The sequence below is a fragment of the Populus alba genome, chromosome 15 (genome assembly GCF_005239225.2).
Source record: "Populus alba chromosome 15, ASM523922v2, whole genome shotgun sequence".
Lineage (NCBI taxonomy): Eukaryota > Viridiplantae > Streptophyta > Magnoliopsida > Malpighiales > Salicaceae > Populus > Populus alba.
The window spans coordinates 2388305-2394645 of NC_133298.1; the positions used below are offsets into that span (position 1 = coordinate 2388305).

General features: G+C 34.3%; 1 long non-coding RNA gene across 1 annotated transcript; it reads right to left on the bottom strand.

Annotated features, from left to right (window-relative positions):
- Positions 1-1378: 1378 nt before the first annotated feature.
- On the bottom strand, positions 1379-4993 carry LOC140954602 (uncharacterized). The gene is made up of 3 exons (XR_012168004.1): positions 4719-4993; positions 3373-3429; positions 1379-1728 (listed from the first exon to the last, which is right to left on the bottom strand). It is a non-coding gene; the product is annotated as an uncharacterized lncRNA (long non-coding RNA).
- Between the last annotated feature and the right edge of the window lie 1348 nt (positions 4994-6341).

Genomic DNA, 6341 nt, shown 5'->3' on the forward strand with positions numbered 1-6341 from the left:
TCCTAGTGAAAATGAATCCATTGGTTTGAATGATCTTATTGATAAAGGTTGGTTATTTTGTTTTTCTCACATTTTTTCTCTTTTTGGTGTGACTTTTGTTTTGCTAGTCTCTCTTTCACCTCGGTCAAATGGTGGATAACGGTACTCCGTGACTTAAGTCGGTTCTTTCAGTTTCCCAAATAACTGATATCTGTATATATTTGTACAATTTTTAGCTCTTTCTCCCTTCTTTGAATCTCTTCTCTAATTCTTTTTTGAAAATGGACACCACTCTTGAAAAGTTGAAAAGGTATTTTCCCGCTTTGCCTCTAAATGCGATTAATAAAATTTACCGTGCTAGGTGTGCAAGATTGAGGTCGTTAATGAATCATGAAATTCCTGAAGATATTCGCTGGCTAATTGAAGCAAAGGTCCGCTTATCAGGTGAGTCCTCCAATTCTTTCATTTCACACATGCCTGGAACAAGTAAAAGCACTTTTGCAAAGAAACGTCGTGCAAAACGACTGAAAGTCTATCACAGATGTGCCAGATGGACTTGTAATGCGACGTGTCATTCTTTAGGAATGGTATCTGAAACCATGAAGATAAAATACAATTCATTAAGGATGGCCTGAGTAAGGGGTCTTTAGATAATCTTTTGTTGACCCTTGAGACGCATCCCAGTGGAGATGTGCATCATGTAATTCATGATTTATGGCCACAATTCCATAAAGAACATGATCGACTTAGTCTTGGAAATCTGACTAAAAAAGACCCTGTTTGCTAGTTTTTAAGAAAACTGGATGGGAAGCCTATCCCCGACCCATAAAGGGCGTTTAAGCCGTTCTTGGACGTAAAACCAAGGGAAGATGTGAGCCACAATCACAACTACCTGTACATACATGCTTTTTTAAAATAAATAATTAATAAATAGAGAGAGAGAGAGAGAGAGAGAGAGAGAGAGAGTTTGTGAGACTACAGCTAGCCTACATATAGGTGGTATGATTGCATTTTCAATTTTTCATCTATAAATTCTTCTCTTCCTTCCCTTCATTTCTACTCATCCCATACATTCATCAAATATAGAAGTGTGTAGAAATGGCAGGTTTCTCAAGTCATCACATAAGAAATATTTGTGTTTTCGGTGGATCCAGTCTTGGGAAAGAAAAAGAGTTTTTAGAATCAGCAAATCATCTTGGTCGGGTACTAGCTGAGAGAAAGATTCATTTAGTATATGGGGGAGGCAACCTTGGGTTAATGGGAGGTGTGTCTGTAACAACCCCGATTTTCTATATTCTTTTTCGCGATACATTGGAAATTTTTAGGTAATTTTTTTTTTGATATACAGGTTCCACCAAAATTTCGGCAGAGTCTCCCCTATACTGGGAGGTCCCAAGTTATCGATATATACCCTGTTTACACTTCTAATATCTCACATCTCCTCATAACTCAATTACGACCCAATCATCCTGGGTCTCAACCCAACTCATTCTCATCAACATAACACATCTTATTCAATAACATCATATAATGTAGTTCAAATAAAAGATTCAATTTCAATTATAAACATGCATGGTCAAAAAGGTACTAAGAGTTTCAACCATTAGATTAAAGACATACATTCAAATTTACAGATTTATATTACATCTCAAGTTTTAGGAGATAAGTCTTTTAATTTACAATTTATTTACATGGTCAAAAGCAAAAGACAACTAATCTAGTATCACTCTTGACACGACCCTGATGGACCTAAAAATAGAAATTAACATGTACACGTAATTATAAGAAAATAGTAACAAGCAATAACAATGGCAAACAATAATCTCTACGGAATTTCTTTTGATATATAAAGTTAGGCATAAACCTCTTTTACAACATATATTTTCCATCTATTACCAATATCCATCTAATATCCTATCTCATTTGCCAAAAACAATTCCATTTTGGAAATCTCAACACAACTTAACGGTTTGCGGACACCATCTTCTTATAAATCAATTCTCACTTAATACCAAGATATTCCTCTCTTGGTATCATTAGCTTATCTCATTCTTTTGGAATAACTAATCCATATATTCCCTTTCTGAATCTATTGCTAAAAGGTAATCACTGAAACTAATAAATGTCATTAGTATCATTAGTCTTCTAATATCGAGCTAGACTAATCAATTACATTCACATGTCAATATCAATACAACCGATCATTATCATTAACTATTCCTACCTTAGAATGGTTAATCAAATCTTATTCATATCTGGTTTACCATCAAACTTATCGATGTCAAGAACCCTTGACATCATTAGCCTCCTTACCTGGAGTAGCTAATCACACCAGAAATGGTTGTCGATACCAATGTGACCTATTGATATCATTAACTATTCTCGACCCGGAATGGTTAATCAATGACATTTGATTCTTCCATTCGTGCCGAACCCCTTTCATTATTATTTTTTTATTAACATCATATGCATTGTAACCACGGTTGCCAAGTATCATTCGCACACAATCTTAGTTATCGACACTACGGTCACTAAGCATCCTTAGCCATCAACACTATGGTAACCAATTATCTATCAATTCCCCTCCAATCTCCAAGTCATTGTGTCTATCCAATAACCACATTAATTAATTTACTCAATATCTTAGTCATATATTAATTATTTTACTCGTAACATTTAGAATTTACTACTTCTAACTTCAATAATTTAATTCACATAATCTCTTCAAAACTTAACTATCCGGCTACTCATCCCGATTGCCAATAATTCTGGTAATTTCATATAATTACCCACACATTTGGTTAACCTTCCTCGATTACCAATAAATCTAGTAATTTCATACGAATTACCCAGCCTCCAGCTAACCTCTTTTGTTAGCCAATCAATCCGGTAATTCCATACGAATTACCCTATATTCGATTAACTTCCTCGTTAACCAATAAACCCGGTAATTCTCTTAATTACCCAAGAAATCTGGCTAACCCATCCTGGTTGGCAAAATCAATCCGGTAATTCCATACGAATTACCTAGCATCCGGCTAACCTCTTTTGTTAGCCAATCAATCCGGTAATTCCATACGAATTACCTCATATTCAGTTAACTTCCTCGTCAACCAATAAACCCGGTAACTCTTTTAATTACCCAAGAAATCTGGCTAACCCATCCTGGTTGCCAAAATCAATCTAGTAATTCCATTCGAATTACCCAGCACCCGGCTAACCTCTTTTGTTAGCCAAATAATTTCAGCACTTTCTCTTAACTTACCAATAGTTCTTATTTGTAATAATCACTCAACTTATTCATTTGTTTCATTCTTTTAACATCAATTAAACACACAACACAGATATTTAAGAAAAACTGATAATTACAAAATAAGATGATGAATCACCTACCTAAAATAGGTGCACGTGCTGCCACTCCATGCAATTTTCCGGTCCCCACAGCTTTCCCTGTACCACCAGGGATTCAATTTTTATCAACAATACAACCAACATCACATCTTCATTTAATTCTCATTCAACTAGTATTCTCAAACTAATCACAAGGAATTTTCTTTAAGATCTCATACACTTACTCATTTTAATGTTTATATTCATTCTTATAATTTTGTTATCAAAACCATCACTCAACAGCAATTCCAAGCAATGATTAAAAATCGTCTAATTTCGATCAATTAAGCTTAACCAACCCAGAACACTATCTAGTGTCTGAATCATATCTAAAGTTGTAAAACTCAGTTTTGGGAGTGATTTATCTCTATGAAAGGCTAAACATAGAGATACAACTTTTATGAAGAAACCAACTCCAAATTATTTTGTTTTAAGGCTCACAATCAACAATCATAATAGCCCCTCCTTTATAGCTAAAATTTTGGACAACGAGGATTTTCATTCCTTGGAAATCCTTTTCAACTTCCAACTTATTTTCATTGCAAAAACAACATCATCCAAGGTCATTTGGCATAATTAAATCACAAATTCAACCCAATTCTAAAGCAAAACATTCAAACAATTTCCCTACCTCTACAATATAGCAAAGATTAGACCAAAAATAAGGAAACTCATTCCTTTTGGGATTTCTCCTAATATTATTATTAATACAACAAAATGATGAACTATTCATTTTCTTTCGCTCTCTCCTCGTGCGATTAAACATATGCGGCAAACCTTAACAATTAATATTCTTAGATCATTATCACCACAACAATTTCACCCCACTAGTTGGAATCCATGACAATCTTCATTAACTAATCAATTTGACAAAAATACTTATGCCTAGCTTTAAATATGCTTTATTTTCCATATTTCTTTCATTTCAATTTCTTTATGGTTCCACCCCATTTACATCCACACAACCAACAAGTTAGCTTTGTATTCAATCAACATGTTCATATAGCAATGTTCCTTACTATTCTTACACAATAATTATACTTCCCCTCATATAAAGAATACACAATTAATCTATAATAATCCCAATAACAAGAACATATTTTACCATTACATCTTCCATAAAACCTACACCCACACAATTCTAATTTCATCAAAACATGCATTTAATCAAGCTTACTACATTTTGTCAAAACTAGCAATAGATTCAAAAGGTAATAATTCATCAACCTCTAATTATTGTTTCAAACCCAACGGTCAGACTACATATCATAGCGTTGTGCATAATATATCTAAAACTCATAATGATCCAACAGTTAAATCGCCCTAGATCTGAAGAAAACCGAGCTTACCTGAAAATGGGCGAGATACTGTTCAACATGCATGAAACCTTGCCGGAGAAATATTTTCCGATCTCCACCGTCCAGAATGAAGGACACATCTAGTCGCACCACATATCCAAGAATGAGCATGATCCAACGGTGGAAGAGAGAGAAATAGGCCGGCGACCAAACTGCCCTGCAGGTGCATTTCCTTTTTGTTTTTCATGAAATTGCCGATGATGATTTATGTCCAATGGAGTGTGTTCCTTCCAATCCCTCCGGTCAGTTAGTAGATAAGTGTAATAAGAACAATATATCCAAAACGTAGCATGCTCCAACGGTTGAGTCCTGAGATATGGCCACCGGAGTATTATTGGTTTTACTCCAAAATCTGCAGCTCTCTCTGTCCGCTTTTCTCTTCTTTTATTTTTTTTTTAATCTGGTGGCCTTTGCATTTTTATAGGCACCTTTTTCCATAATTACAATTTTGTCCCTCGTTCATGCCTTTATGTATTTTATTTTATTTTTCATGTAAACTATCTAGTTTATTTCTGCTTAAATCGTTAGTCTTTACCAAACTCCGATTGGGATGAGATATTTAACCAAGGTAGGAAAACATGTTAATAGACTTCATGCAAAATTTCTTCTCGATCCTACGATTGGATTGAGAATTCTGCTTCCTAATATAAACTTGTTCAATTCATGACTTTTTATAAACAATCTAGATTTTTCTTGTTCAATCTTCACAAACAAAAATCATATCAATTATCCTTCTAAACCTTTACGATCATTTTATTATTTTGAAATGTATTAATTTTAGGATTTCCACCTTTATTTATTTATCGGGCTTATTACCGTTTCAAAATAACGTCACTGAGTTTAATCGGTGCTTGCACCTTCAGTCCTACCCTTTTTCATTGCACTATCATTTATTATAATGCATTCTTTATTACCTCACTTACTTCCTAAAAATATTTTGTTATTTTTCTCATTATTTTATCCATCAAAACACGTTACCAATTTCTCTGTCCTTATGAATTCTAAACCAAAATTCATTTTATAGAGGTCATCTCTTCCATTTTATAGAGGTCATCTCTTCCATTATATATCATTATTTATCTATTATTTCTAATCTTGGTTTTCATCACTCATTGAAATATTACCACTTTCAGTCTTACGTTTACATGAGGGTTTACATATCTACATATTTAAATTATAGATTTCTAGGGTTTTCATAGTGTCAATGGCTGCATTTTTAGGAGGCAGTCAAGTTTTGGGTGTTGTCCCCAAAGCTTTAGCAAATGGAGACATCATTGGAAAAACAATTGGAGAGGAACTACAGGTCTTCACAATGTCTGACTGACTGAACGCCATGTTTAGCCATGTTGATGCCTTAATTGCCTTACCAGGTGGTCTGGGCACATTGGAAGAGATCTTTCATATTTCATCTTGGGCCCAACTGCACATTCACCATAAACCTATAGGTTTGTTAAATGTCAATGGTTTTTATGATAAGTTGCTGTCTTTCCTTGATCAAGCTGTGGAACATGAATTTCTAACATCTTTGGCACGACAAATCATAATCTCTGCTGCTACTGCTGAACAATTGATTGACCAACTACAATCTTTCATTCCTGTCATTGATCCCTGCAT